Source organism: Pocillopora damicornis, chromosome 12 (genome assembly GCF_964200805.1).
Source record: "Pocillopora damicornis chromosome 12, jaPocDami1.2, whole genome shotgun sequence".
Taxonomy (NCBI): Eukaryota; Metazoa; Cnidaria; class Anthozoa; order Scleractinia; family Pocilloporidae; genus Pocillopora; species Pocillopora damicornis.
This window is the reverse complement of record NC_142681.1, coordinates 16,061,570-16,077,288: the sequence shown is the minus strand read 5'-3', so window position 1 is coordinate 16,077,288 and position 15,719 is coordinate 16,061,570. Positions and strand designations below refer to the sequence as shown.

The 15,719-nt window shown below is 42.0% G+C and overlaps 1 long non-coding RNA gene across 1 annotated transcript; it reads left to right on the top strand.

Moving 5' to 3' along the window:
• Window positions 1-592: 592 nt before the first annotated feature.
• Window positions 593-14,894, top strand: LOC149036723 (uncharacterized). Its single transcript, XR_016181748.1, has 2 exons — window positions 593-1,842; window positions 14,726-14,894. It is a non-coding gene; the product is annotated as an uncharacterized LOC149036723 (long non-coding RNA).
• Window positions 14,895-15,719: the final 825 nt, after the last annotated feature.

The following is a 15,719-nucleotide window of genomic DNA, read 5'->3' as shown; positions in this document are numbered from 1 at the left end:
CCTGAATAACACACGTGTTAGGATATCCAAACACGTGTGTTTGGAAAACATTAACAGCCCACTTATCTTTGTACTGAGTACTTTTACGCTTTGAACGTTCGAGCAAAGAAACTTCCTCTTTGCAACTTTTCGGCGGTCTAAACCACTAAAAGTACTCAGTGCAAAAATAAGTGGGCTGTTGATGTTTTTCAAACACATGTGTAATTGTCGGGAAAGTCCCGACTTTCCTTCATTGTTTTTGTCTTTTCACTTTCAAAGCATCCGCCACGAGGTCATCACCTCGGTAAGTACGAGTAGAAATGTTCAATACAGGGGTATACAGCTTTCTATACCTACAAAAAAATTAGTCACAGAAAAAGCCACGAAGTCTACATCTTGGTGAGTACGATTAATAATCTTTCATATCACACAGCTTTCCATCGCTCAAATGACTGAGTAACTCAAGAGAAATAATGCTTTTTTGGGAAGACCCAAGCTATTTCGATCTTTATGTTTGCGCTCTGTAGTTACTTATCATTCGAATAACACGCGGCGAAAGAATCGCCAATGTAGTGATATACATTTAGAACACCTTTTTCAAATAATATCAGACCTATCTAAATTATGACTGTCTATCCATGATATCATAAGATATTCGTTGTGATTCATTACGTGGTTTTTCAGTGGGAAGTAACCGTCAGGTTTCCCCAGATTTATATTGGTTCGACTGCGTTGTTATGGTGTACCATGAATCCGCGTAAAATTCGTTGAAAGTTTGAAGATATTGTTTGTGCTATTCGTGTTATGCCTGACTAAGGTAATATGTAACAATTAATCGCCGAAGGCGAAGCGAATTTTGCTTAATAATCCTGGAGACGAAGTCAAGGGGATTATTGTCCTATACGCGTGTATGAATTAAGCGTGGGGTAAATATTTGTTTAAGCAGAATTGCATGCTTAGCCGCGGGTGCTTTCAATTTCTTTGTGAATTCGTTTTGATTTAGAACTATTCTGTCCCAATTGTTTTGTTGAATCTTATCGAGATATTTAGCCAATCTCCCCTTGAATTGAACAAGTTTGTTTATTTCATTCAATCAGCAAAAACTTCATATTCCTCTTTTGAACAGTGATACGCCAAACTTAATGGCATCTTTTGCATTCTTCGGAATTACATTTCCTTCGCTGCCCTGAGTGAAAAAGAGGGAGCCCAATACCTATCGGAGACTCACAGGATTCGTGTCATTCCTTCTTTGACGACACTCAGGATCATTCAAGGTTGATTGGCTGCTGCCATTGCCATGTGCAAGAAAGGAAGCGGATGTGGTCGGACGACTGGTAAGTGTTCCGCCTCTTGTAGACGAGAAAGCAACGAAGCAGGCGGTACTTGAGCGGATAAGTTCAGTGAGCCTGATACATATTGCTGCCTATGGTAACGCCGAAAGGGGAGAAATTGCCCTTTTCCCATTCCTACTCCCAACAGTCGAAACACCATCCCACCACAGGAAGCTTACATGTTGACAATGGCCGATGTCTCAAAAGTGAGAGTCAGAGCCAAACTGGTGGTACTTAGCTGCTGTCACAGTGGAAGTGGAGACATAAGAGCCGAGGGGGTTATGGGAATTGCCCGCGCGTTCTTAGGATCCGGAGCTTGCTCGGTGTTGGTTGCGCTGTGGGTCATTTCAGACTCAGCAACAGAGCAGCTGATGAATCGGTTCTACGAACACCTTGTTGAAGGAGAAAGTGCCAGTAAATCCCTTCATCAGGCTATGAAGTGGATGAGAAAAAACGGCTTGACTAACGTGTCTGAGTAGGCTTCGTTTACGCTGATTGGAGATGATGTGAGGCTCGAGTTTGACAAGCAAAGGTAAGACTCAGTCCGAAAAGATATTTCTAAATTTGAAGTTGAATTGGATGCAAAGGTGGCTATGGTTTACTGGTTCCTGTCTGTGGGCGGTGATCCTTTGTTACCTTGAGCATCAAGGCTACTGTGACATCTATATCTATCTATATCTATCTATATATATATGTATATATATAACTAACTGCAGACAGTACTGTTTCGGCCTTCTGGGCCTCATCAGTGCAGTGCTGATGCTAGGATGGAGGTAAGACCATATAGCCACCCCAAGTGATCTCACATATGTGGGATCATCTAAGCCATGCCAGAGTGCTCAAACTAGAAAAAACTAGTGAGCATGCATATATATATATATATATATATAAATATTATGAGGGGAAAAAAGGACGTAACTACGTTTCCCGACAAGCCTGTTTCGTGAATCGCTTCACTCTTCAGGGGTTTAATGAAACCCCTGAAGAGTGAAGCGATTCACGAAACAGGCTTGTCGGGAAACGTAGTTACGTCCTTTTTTCCCCTCATAATATTTATTCTGCTCTGCTTCAACGTATTGAGCACTGTTCCACGCGAAAATCGACTCGCAAACTTCCTATATATATATATATATATATATATATATATATATATATAGATATAGATATAGCTCTTTGGCATACAAAGCTTCGCTTTCATGTCCAAATTGAGCACTCTACTAGGATGAGTCATTGCTGCTAGCATTATGCATGCTCACTAGTTTATCTAGTTTGAGCACTCTGGCATGGCTTAGATGATACCACACGTGTGAGTTCACTTGGGGTGGCTATATAGCCTTACCTCCATCCTAGCATCAGCACTGCACTGATATTGGGCCCAGAAGGCCGAAACAGTACTGAAAGCTTCTCGGCCTCTTGGGTAAGGTTAAAAGGCTTATGAAAAGTTTATTTTCCTTGCTTTTGCAGCAATTGGTCAACATGGACAGCCAGGAAAGTGAAAATATCAGCCAGTTTACTACAGATAACTCGACAGTGAATCCAGGAGACGTCGTAGACGCAAGCGTGGTAGAAGGTTCACAGTCCTGGGGCGCAGACGTGGAAATCGAAATCCCTGAGGTACTAAAAAATCTGGAAAATAAGGGTGTGAAATTTCAGGCCGTGCCTTTTTTGAATGCTCCCAGTCAAAGTAGAATCACGAAGGATCGCTCTATTTATTTTAGCGTTGATACAACCGTCACATCGCAAATAATTCTCGAAGCTTTTGACGCGGCAGAAATCGATATTGACGCTATCACCGGAATCCAGAGAAAGGCGTCCAATAGATCTTGGATCGTGACTTTTAAGAGCCGTGCAGCTAAAGAAGCCGCTCTTGAAACACCTTTTGTCGTGATTGCCGGTCTCAAAGTGTTCCTGGGCGACTGCGAAAATCGTTTGGTCCTCGTCAAGATCCATGAAGCCCCCGCTGAACTACCCGACACTGCCGTGATTGGCCGACTCAGCCACTACGGTCGTGTCCTTTCATTTCGGCGCGACAAAATTGCACAACATATCGAGAATGGAGTAAGAACGGCTCGAATGGCGCTACATCGAACTATCCCTGCCAACATCAACATAGCTGGTGAACCTATCAAAATATGGTACCCAAATCAGCCAAAAGCTTGCCGGAATTGTGGAGCTACTGACCACATGGCCAAAGACTGCTCCGCAGTCCGTTGTTTTAATTGTGAATGCCCTGGGCATCGAGCTCAAGAATGTAAAGACTCGCCAAGATGTTCCGTTTGTTTAGCGGACAACCATTCCATGCCTCAATGCCCCTTCCTGCTCTTCAGCGCGAACGTCGATAGTGAGCCAACGCCACCTAAAACTGAAAAGGAAAAGAAACAAGAGCGAGCCCAGCGCGCCAAGGAAAGAGAAGAAAGGCAGAAAAAACTACAACAACAGAGAGAACAACAGCGACAACAAGAAGAACAACAGAAATTACTAGAAAAGCAGGAACAGCAAGAACAACAGAAACAACAAGATCAAGAGAAACAACGAGAACAACAACGCGACGAAGGTAGAAGAGAACGACCAAGAGAACGAAGAGACGAGCGAGGGAGGGACGATCGAGAAGAACGAAGAGATGACCGGAGAGACGACAGAAGAGAGAGAGATAGAAGCGATCGAGATTATTATCGCGGCCACGATGGCCGCGATAGATCTTCCCGCCGTGACTACTCTGGCTCCGAAACTGATGATGATGGATGGGAGAGAGTTAAACCTAGGAGAAGGCGGTACAGATATTAATTTTTTATTTATATTCAATGAGTAAGCTTAAAATAATTTCTCTAAATGTGCGAGGACTCGGGTCCTCCAGTAAAAGTCGGAAAATTATTCAAGAATTAAATTATTCAAACTGTGACATAATCCTTTTACAAGAAACACATGTCTCATGCAAAAAACAAGCGGAGGAATTCGAAATACTCTGGCGCGGCAAATGTCTGTGGTCCTTCGGGACTGGCAGGTCTGCCGGTGTTGCCATCCTCTTTTCTCTAAACTTTCCAGGCAAAATTATCCGTTTTTTGACCGATTCCGAAGGAAGAATATTGAGCTTACTCATTGACTACTATAATTCTAAACTAAATTTAGTGAACATTTACTCTCCCAATACTATTTCGGATCGTAAAAGTTTTTTCTCTTGTCTGCACAATTACTTTCTCCCCCAAGGGGACCTAGTGATCGGGGGAGACTTTAATTGTGTGGACAATGTCCTAGATAAATTAAATTGTTCCGCCATCCTATTGTCTGATCAAAAACTTCTCCGATCCCTTTGTGCTGACTTCTCACTTACAGACATTTGGCGCAAAAACAACCCGCGCAAAGTAACTTTCACCTGGTCTAATAAAGACCATACCCAGGCATCTAGAATTGACCGCTTTCTCGTCGCTAAAGGCTTAACCCTAGTAACGAAATGTAATATTCTTCCATGCGTATACGACCTATCCGATCATGACTTTGTAAAAATTGAACTAACGACTAACCCTTCTAATCACGGTCCTGGAATTTGGAAGTTCAACAGCTCTTTACTCTCAGATGTAGAATTTAAAAACATTATGTCAAAATCGATTAACAACTTTAAGCTTAAAATCCCCGAATTCGCCTCCCTTCGCGAATGGTGGGATGCTCTAAAAATTGAAATCCGCAAAACAAGTATTTCATACTGTATCCGTAAACAGAGAACAGCAAATGCCAAAAGAATCCTAATTACTAAGCAATTAACCCATGCTAAAAACGCTTTACATTCTAATCGCTTAAATAACCCAGGTGTAATTAGCGATTTGGAAAGCCAATTGTCCTCTCTGATCTCGAAAGAAGCCGAAGGAGCTAAAGTCCGCTCCCGAGCACAATGGTTCGAAGAAGGTGAGAAACCAACACGCTATTTCTTCCGTCTGGAGAAAAAACGAGCTGACATGAATAGTTTTGAATCTTTTTTTGACGAGAACGGTGTTCTCAGAAATTCTCAAAATGATCTTGAAAGAATTTTAACCAATTTTTACAAGAATTTATTCACCCAAGATCCTCTTGATATGCGAATTCAAACTGAAATAATTGACGGCCTCGAATTTTCACTGACTGATTATGAGCGCAATCTATGTGAAGGCCCTTTTTCTAATAAAGAATTACTTACTGCATTGGAAGGCCTTCAGACCGGCAAGTCACCCGGTTCTGATGGTCTCCCAACAGAATGTTACTCGTGTTTTTGGAACGATTTGAGCGAATCTCTCCTTTCTGTTTTGAACGAGGCCTTTCTTGCTGGCTCCCTCGCGGATAGCCAGTACGAGGGCCTCCTACGACTCATCCACAAAAAAGATGATCGACGCCTCGCAAAAAATTGGCGCCCAATTTCTTTGTTAAACACTGACTACAAGTTAGCATCTAAAATCATCACTGAACGATTGAAAAAAGTCATGAACTCCATCGTGCATTCAGACCAAACGTGCGGCGTGGTCGGCCGCACTATCTTCTCAAATTTGGCCTTACTTCGTGATGCCCTCGACATGATTGACAAAACTAATGAACCGGGTATTCTCATTTCCTTAGATCAAGAAAAAGCTTTTGACCGAGTTGACCACGAATTCATGATGAGAGTATTGCGTAAATTTGGTTTCGGCCCCTCCTTTTGTGGGTGGGTCGAACTATTTTATTCTAAAGCCTTCTCTAGAATCATTGTTAATGGCTCCCTGTCCCCCCCTGTCCACTTAAGAAGAGGGGTGAGACAGGGATGCCCATTATCTCCTCTCCTTTATGTGCTAGTTTCAGAAGTATTATCAACGCAAATCCGTAATTGTAAAGATATTGAAGGTTTCCTGCTCCCCGGAGCAGGGGGCCTTCAATATAAAATATCCCAGTACGCTGACGATGCTACTTGCATATTAAAATCCGAAAGATCTCTTTCTTCACTTCTCCGAGTCGTATCAAAATTTGAACAAGGATCTGGCGCTAAACTGAACACGTCCAAATCTGAAGCAATGTGGTTAGGAAAATGGCGAACTAGAATTGAATCTCCCTATGGCCTCAAATGGGTCACTAAAATGAGAGTGCTTGGTGTTTATTTCTCAAACGGCCTCGTCAATGTCGACGACGACAATTGGCGGGCCAAATTAGACAAACTAAGTTCGGTTCTAAATCTTTGGAAACAAAGAGACCTGTCTTTTATCGGTAGGACCTTAATTGTAAATACTTTAGGCGCAAGCCGTTTATGGCACGTTGCTAAAGTCATCCCCCCACCCCGTTGGGTGCACGATAGCTTTAAGTCGATCATTTGGCCTTTTATCTGGAGAGGAAAAATGGAAAATGTTAGTCGCGATCGCTGTTGTGCGCCCCCATCATCCGGGGGCCTCAACGTCGTTAATTTTAAAGCTAAGTGCGCTAGCCTGCGCCTTTCTGTTTTTTCCAGTTTAAGAGATGACTTTGGCACATCCAAATGGCATTACCTAGCTCGATATTTTTTAGGACATAAGCTAACTATTCTAGATCCCCGTTTTTCTTTTCCCACCAATTCTGCTCCCTCTTCCTTCCTTCCTTCCAATTACTACCGCCTTTGTCTAGATAATTTCCGTACCTTGCATCAGAAAACTGGTGCCTTACCTGATTTACTCACCGGTAAGAATTTATATCTTTTGTTGCTTGACCCCGTCTGCGTTGCACCCCGGTGCTCCGGTTTTTGGGCGTCTGCTATGGACCGCCCCATCAATCGTTGGGCCTGGGTGTGGCGCAAGTCTCGCCTAAAGCTAATTGAAAACAAGAAGAACGATCTAATTTGGCTATTGATCCATAGAATGATCCGCGTAAGATATCTCCTTAAGTCTTGGGGATACATCAATAATGACAAATGCGCGATCTGCGGAAAAACGGAAACTATTGAACACTGCTTCTTGGGATGTCCCAGAGTTGTGAAAGTCTGGGACCACTTCTCCCCCCTTTTCCGTGCTCTACTCGACTCCCCCTTCTCTATCTCCCCTACATCTGTCTACTACCCTTTTTCCCTAGACAAATCTACCACCGCTATATCCTTATCTAACTTTCTCAAGGCAACCATCATATATTGGTGTTGGCTTGCCAGAAATAAAGCTACCTTCGAAGGTTCTCTTTTGAGCTCCAACGCGATTATAGACTTAATTAAGAAAGATGTCCAACTCAGAATTCTTAGTAACGACACTGATACCTTAAGGAATTTTTGGTCTTTTAAAAACGTACTTTGTTCGGTCGACGCTGGTAAGCCCATCTTCTTCCCCTCTCTTGCTCCCCCCTGAACCTTTGTATATAATAGGGCTTGTTGAATCTCGCCCATGAGGGGTGCTTACTCCGGGCTGCAGGCCCGCGCGCTGTTTGCGCCCCACATGGTCTGAAATATCTCTTTGTAAATAGTAAATAGAAAACTTTTAAATAGAACTTTGTTACCTCTTACAGGTGGGCGCTTACTCCGGGCTGTTATAGCCCGTGCGCTGTTCGTGCCGCCTGTAAGAGAAAATATCATTAGTTAATTGAGACCTGTAATTACCTAAATAACTCATAATTTAATTCGAATACTTTAATCAATTAGAATTGTAAATAGATATCATTGACGAAATAAAACTGCCTGGTCTCCAGGCTTTTATATTTAAAAAAAAGGTTAAAAGGCTTATGAAAAGTTTATTTTCCTTGCTTTTGCAGCAATTGGTCAACATGGACAGCCAGGAAAGTGAAAATATCAGCCAGTTTACTACAGATAACTCGACAGCAAATCCAGGAGACGTCGTAGACGCAAGCGTGGTAGAAGGTTCACAGTCCTGGGGCGCAGACGTGGAAATCGAAATCCCTGAGGTACTAAAAAATCTGGAAAATAAGGGTGTGAAATTTCAGGCCGTGCCTTTTTGGAATGCTCCTAGTCAAAGTAGAATCACGAAGGATCGCTCTATTTATTTTAGCGTTGATACAACCGTCACATCGCAAATAATTCTCGAAGCTTTTGACGCGGCAGAAATCGATATTGACGCTATCACCGGAATCCAGAGAAAGGCGTCCAATAGATCTTGGATCGTGACTTTTAAGAGCCGTGCAGCTAAAGAAGCCGCTCTTGAAACACCTTTTGTCGTGATTGCCGGTCTCAAAGTGTTCCTGGGCGACTGCGAAAATCGTTTGGTCCTCGTCAAGATCCATGAAGCCCCCGCTGAACTACCCGACACTGCCGTGATTGGCCGACTCAGCCACTACGGTCGTGTCCTTTCATTTCGGCGCGACAAAATTGCACAACATATCGAGAATGGAGTAAGAACGGCTCGAATGGCGCTACATCGAACTATCCCTGCCAACATCAACATAGCTGGTGAACCTATCAAAATATGGTACCCAAATCAGCCAAAAGCTTGCCGGAATTGTGGAGCTACTGACCACATGGCCAAAGACTGCTCCGCAGTCCGTTGTTTTAATTGTGAATGCCCTGGGCATCGAGCTCAAGAATGTAAAGACTCGCCAAGATGTTCCGTTTGTTTAGCGGACAACCATTCCATGCCTCAATGCCCCTTCCTGCTCTTCAGCGCGAACGTCGATAGTGAGCCAACGCCACCTAAAACTGAAAAGGAAAAGAAACAAGAGCGAGCCCAGCGCGCCAAGGAAAGAGAAGAAAGGCAGAAAAAACTACAACAACAGAGAGAACAACAGCGACAACAAGAAGAACAACAGAAATTACTAGAAAAGCAGGAACAGCAAGAACAACAGAAACAACAAGATCAAGAGAAACAACGAGAACAACAACGCGACGAAGGTAGAAGAGAACGACCAAGAGAACGAAGAGACGAGCGAGGGAGGGACGATCGAGAAGAACGAAGAGATGACCGGAGAGACGACAGAAGAGAGAGAGATAGAAGCGATCGAGATTATTATCGCGGCCGCGATGGCCGCGATAGATCTTCCCGCCGTGACTACTCTGGCTCCGAAACTGATGATGATGGATGGGAGAGAGTTAAACCTAGGAGAAGGCGGTACAGATATTAATTTTTTATTTATATTCAATGAGTAAGCTTAAAATAATTTCTCTAAATGTGCGAGGACTCGGGTCCTCCAGTAAAAGTCGGAAAATTATTCAAGAATTAAATTATTCAAACTGTGACATAATCCTTTTACAAGAAACACATGTCTCATGCAAAAAACAAGCGGAGGAATTCGAAATACTCTGGCGCGGCAAATGTCTGTGGTCCTTCGGGACTGGCAGGTCTGCCGGTGTTGCCATCCTCTTTTCTCTAAACTTTCCAGGCAAAATTATCCGTTTTTTGACCGATTCCGAAGGAAGAATATTGAGCTTACTCATTGACTACTATAATTCTAAACTAAATTTAGTGAACATTTACTCTCCCAATACTATTTCGGATCGTAAAAGTTTTTTCTCTTGTCTGCACAATTACTTTCTCCCCCAAGGGGACCTAGTGATCGGGGGAGACTTTAATTGTGTGGACAATGTCCTAGATAAATTAAATTGTTCCGCCATCCTATTGTCTGATCAAAAACTTCTCCGATCCCTTTGTGCTGACTTCTCACTTACAGACATTTGGCGCAAAAACAACCCGCGCAAAGTAACTTTCACCTGGTCTAATAAAGACCATACCCAGGCATCTAGAATTGACCGCTTTCTCGTCGCTAAAGGCTTAACCCTAGTAACGAAATGTAATATTCTTCCATGCGTATACGACCTATCCGATCATGACTTTGTAAAAATTGAACTAACGACTAACCCTTCTAATTACGGCCCTGGAATTTGGAAGTTCAACAGCTCTTTACTCTCAGATGTAGAATTTAAAAACATTATGTCAAAATCGATTAACAACTTTAAGCTTAAAATCCCCGAATTCGCCTCCCTTCGCGAATGGTGGGATGCTCTAGAAATTGAAATCCGCAAAACAAGTATTTCATACTGTATCCGTAAACAGAGAACAGCGAATGCCAAAAGAATCCTAATTACTAAGCAATTAACCCATGCTAAAAACGCTTTACATTCTAATCGCTTAAATAACCCAGGTGTAATTAGCGATTTGGAAAGCCAATTGTCCTCTCTGATCTCGAAAGAAGCCGAAGGAGCTAAAGTCCGCTCCCGAGCACAATGGTTCGAAGAAGGTGAGAAACCAACACGCTATTTCTTCCGTCTGGAGAAAAAACGAGCTGACATGAATAGTTTTGAATCTTTTTTTGACGAGAACGGTGTTCTCAGAAATTCTCAAAATGATCTTGAAAGAATTTTAACCAATTTTTACAAGAATTTATTCACCCAAGATCCTCTTGATATGCGAATTCAAACTGAAATAATTGACGGCCTCGAATTTTCACTGACTGATTATGAGCGCAATCTATGTGAAGGCCCTTTTTCTAATAAAGAATTACTTACTGCATTGGAAGGCCTTCAGACCGGCAAGTCACCCGGTTCTGATGGTCTCCCAACAGAATGTTACTCGTGTTTTTGGAACGATTTGAGCGAATCTCTCCTTTCTGTTTTGAACGAGGCCTTTCTTGCTGGCTCCCTCGCGGATAGCCAGTACGAGGGCCTCCTACGACTCATCCACAAAAAAGATGATCGACGCCTCGCAAAAAATTGGCGCCCAATTTCTTTGTTAAACACTGACTACAAGTTAGCATCTAAAATCATCACTGAACGATTGAAAAAAGTCATGAACTCCATCGTGCATTCAGACCAAACGTGCGGCGTGGTCGGCCGCACTATCTTCTCAAATTTGGCCTTACTTCGTGATGCCCTCGACATGATTGACAAAACTAATGAACCGGGTATTCTCATTTCCTTAGATCAAGAAAAAGCTTTTGACCGAGTTGACCACGAATTCATGATGAGAGTATTGCGTAAATTTGGTTTCGGCCCCTCCTTTTGTGGGTGGGTCGAACTATTTTATTCTAAAGCCTTCTCTAGAATCATTGTTAATGGCTCCCTGTCCCCCCCTGTCCACTTAAGAAGAGGGGTGAGACAAGGATGCCCATTATCTCCTCTCCTTTATGTGCTAGTTTCAGAAGTATTATCAACGCAAATCCGTAATTGTAAAGATATTGAAGGTTTCCTGCTCCCCGGAGCAGGGGGCCTTCAATATAAAATATCCCAGTACGCTGACGATGCTACTTGCATATTAAAATCCGAAAGATCTCTTTCTTCACTTCTCCGAGTCGTATCAAAATTTGAACAAGGATCTGGCGCTAAACTGAACACGTCCAAATCTGAAGCAATGTGGTTAGGAAAATGGCGAACTAGAATTGAATCTCCCTATGGCCTCAAATGGGTCACTAAAATGAGAGTGCTTGGTGTTTACTTCTCAAACGGCCTCGTCAATGTCGACGACGACAATTGGCGGGCCAAATTAGACAAACTAAGTTCGGTTCTAAATCTTTGGAAACAAAGAGACCTGTCTTTTATCGGTAGGACCTTAATTGTAAATACTTTAGGCGCAAGCCGTTTATGGCACGTTGCTAAAGTCATCCCCCCACCCCGTTGGGTGCACGATAGCTTTAAGTCGATCATTTGGCCTTTTATCTGGAGAGGAAAAATGGAAAATGTTAGTCGCGATCGCTGTTGTGCGCCCCCATCATCCGGGGGCCTCAACGTCGTTAATTTTAAAGCTAAGTGCGCTAGCCTGCGCCTTTCTGTTTTTTCCAGTTTAAGAGATGACTTTGGCACATCCAAATGGCATTACCTAGCTCGATATTTTTTAGGACATAAGCTAACTATTCTAGATCCCCGTTTTTCTTTTCCCACCAATTCTGCTCCCTCTTCCTTCCTTCCTTCCAATTACTACCGCCTTTGTCTAGATAATTTCCGTACCTTGCATCGGAAAACTGGTGCCTTACCTGATTTACTCACCGGTAAGAATTTATATCTTTTGTTGCTTGACCCCGTCTGCGTTGCACCCCGGTGCTCCGGTTTTTGGGCGTCTGCTATGGACCGCCCCATCAATCGTTGGGCCTGGGTGTGGCGCAAGTCTCGCCTAAAGCTAATTGAAAACAAGAAGAACGATCTAATTTGGCTATTGATCCATAGAATGGTCCGCGTAAGATATCTCCTTAAGTCTTGGGGATACATCAATAATGACAAATGCGCGATCTGCGGAAAAACGGAAACTATTGAACACTGCTTCTTGGGATGTCCCAGAGTTGTGAAAGTCTGGGACCACTTCTCCCCCCTTTTCCGTGCTCGACTCGACTCCCCCTTCTCTATCTCCCCTACATCTGTCTACTACCCTTTTTCCCTAGACCAATCTACCACCGCTATATCCTTGTCTAACTTTCTCAAGGCAACCATCATATATTGGTGTTGGCTTGCCAGAAATAAAGCTACCTTCGAAGGTTCTCTTTCGAGCTCCAACGCGATTATAGACTTAATTAAGAAAGATGTCCAACTCAGAATTCTTAGTAACGACACTGATACCTTAAGGAATTTTTGGTCTTTTAAAAACGTACTTTGTTCGGTCGACGCTGGTAAGCCCATCTTCTTCCCCTCTCTTGCTCCCCCCTGAACCTTTGTATATAATAAAACTTGTTAAATCTCGCCCATAAGGGGTGCTTACTCCGGGCTACAGGCCCGCGCGCTGTTTGCGCCCCACATGGTCTGAAATATCTCTTTGTAAATAGTAAATAGAAAACTTTTAAATAGAACTTTGTTACCTCTTACAGGTGGGCGCTTACTCCGGGCTGTTATAGCCCGTGCGCTGTTCGTGCCGCCTGTAAGAGAGAATATCATTAGTTAATTGAGACCTGTAATTACCCAAATAACTCATAATTTAATTCGAATACTTTAATCAATTAGAATTGTAAATAGATATCATTGACGAAATAAAACTGCCTGGTCTCCAGGCTTTTATATTTTAAAAAAAAAAAAGTACTGTCTGCAGTTAGATATAGCTCTTTGGCATACAAAGCTTCGCTTTCATGTCCAAATTGAGCACTCTACTAGGATGAGTCATTGCTGCTAGCATTATGCATGCTCACTAGTTTATCTAGTTTGAGCACTCTGGCATGGCTTAGATGATACCACACGTGTGAGTTCACTTGGGGTGGCTATATAGCCTTACCTCCATCCTAGCATCAGCACTGCACTGATAAGGCCCAGAAGACCGAAACAGTACTGTCTGCAGTTAGTTATATATATATATATATATATATATATATATATATATATATGAATGTGCAGATAGAGTCTACCTTAGCATTAAGTGCTCAATGCTGTGGTAGCAGAGCTAAGTATTCATAAGTTAAGGAATTAAAGAGGACGCATCAATTCTCTGTGATTCTGAGTTTCGCGCCTAAGCACTCGTCAGACAGAACTTTATTCAATGAAGAACATACCTCCTTATATACAAATTAGATAAGAAGCTAATTAATTCACTGGTGTGATGATCTAATCTACATGTGAAATAAAGATTCTATAGAGCTATTGTTAGCGGCTTGTGAAATTTGCTAAGCATAACTTATTCTCGTGGCGGCATTTAGAAATGACTTCTGTTCTTTTGTTTAATTAAGACGACTTCTTAGCTCTAACTAGATAAAGTTTTTCTGTGAGGCACAAGTGACACCGCTTGCTTTTGTTGCTCTAGACCGGGACGATCGCTAAAATACTCCAGTTAATTGTAAAATTGGTGTTGTTGTTTTTGAGTGTCCAGATATGCTTTGATAGTTCCGTGCTGTTTGAATAGTTTCTGTTCCGAAAAGAAAGTTTGTGTTGCATGTAACGTTGTTTAAAAGTTCCTTTAGTTAGTCCAAAGTAATTCTTTCCGGTTGTGTCATTTTCTGTTGTTACGTTGGTGTTGTAGACGACGCTTGAAGTGAGGCAGTTGTTTTTCAGAGGGCAGTCGTTTTTTTTTCTGCAGTTACAGTTGTTTTCTGTGGAGGGTGTCTTGCTTGTCTCGAGGATTTTTCTGTTGTGTTTCTTAATTATGGTTTGTAAGTTGTCTGTGCAGCTATAAGTAACTTTTGTGTTGCTTTTGTTGAAAGTCTTGTTCTACCTGTGGTTTTCGGAAAATGTTTACCGACGAGGTTCAGAAACTCTCTGTCGATGTTTGTTTGTACGTTCATGCTGTAGGGCGGATTAAATCAAATTATGTTTCTTTGTCTGTTCTTGCGGCTGTTCTGTACGGTGTGAGTTACAGGTTTCTTGCGTTAAGTGTAGGTTAATTTTTCGTCGTTTCCACATATCATATATAATTATATATCCATATATAATTATACATATATATATGTAGAGTTGCTACAGACGCTCTCTGGAGAAAACATAGAATCGCGAAGCTGCCTCTCTGCCAATCAGACACAGGTGTTAGCCATTTATATTTTTACATATTGTGCTTGGTATAATTGTATTTGCTTTGTGTCTAAAATATTAGTTGAGTTAATAATAACCGTTGTTTTTCACCTTTTGACAGAAAAGGAGACCCCGACAGGGTGAATGATGAGAACTGCTCGAAGGGAACAGAGCTAAAAGTTTTTTAATAGACTTTTTAAATTAATAGAAAAAAGAAGAGAAAGTACTCTATCCGGTATTTCATTAAAATTAAAAAAAGAGCTATCACAAAGTAGGGAAGATCTAGTTCAATTTTTTGTGTTTTCTTTTCCAATATTCTCAGAAAGATGCATTGGTTACGTACTCAAGAATTTATTTGTTTGTTTTTTTTTTTTTACATAAAAATGATATTTCTGATATAATAAGCGCAACACAATGTTCACGCACGTAAGGCTGTTAAGTAAAGAGAAATCAGTAAAGTTAAAACGGTATTGGATTCATCAACATTCATCCCCATGCTCAGTTGTAATAAGGTATGGGAAAAATGACTGATCAGCGGGCTAAGCCAAGCTGGGACAAACGTGATCAAGATACGATACGACCAACAGGAATTTTTCAGGGGGGGAGGGTGGGCCGTTCACCTCTTCGTGGCTCCGATGAAAATTGAGCTAGAATGAATCATTTTCACGCCAAACCAGAATTTAATATCGGAAATTATGTAAATACCCGTGAGACTGCTCAACTAGCCATGACATACCCATTATTAAATGTATTTCAACTTCGCATATCATCATGAGTGTTATGAATAGTAGTTTAGGTATAAAACGAACCACTAAAATCTGGTTTGATTTTTTTTTTGTCAAAACCTTTTGTAAGGTTTAGTTAGCAAAACCTTCAATTTTTTATGAATGATTTTGATGTAGCATCTTAAAGGATCCTTGTCAACCACACGCCTCTACGGAGAAATTCGTTCATATTAACTCAACGCTTAGCAGAAATCGTGCCGGTCTGTAAACACTTTTTGGCGACGCGCTCCACATTTAATAAAAAACGTTCAGAGCTAAAAGTACGACTAAAGAAGGGGATAACGGATACCTGACGAAGTTCTGGAGAAATACAGGTCTGGGGTTGTCTGC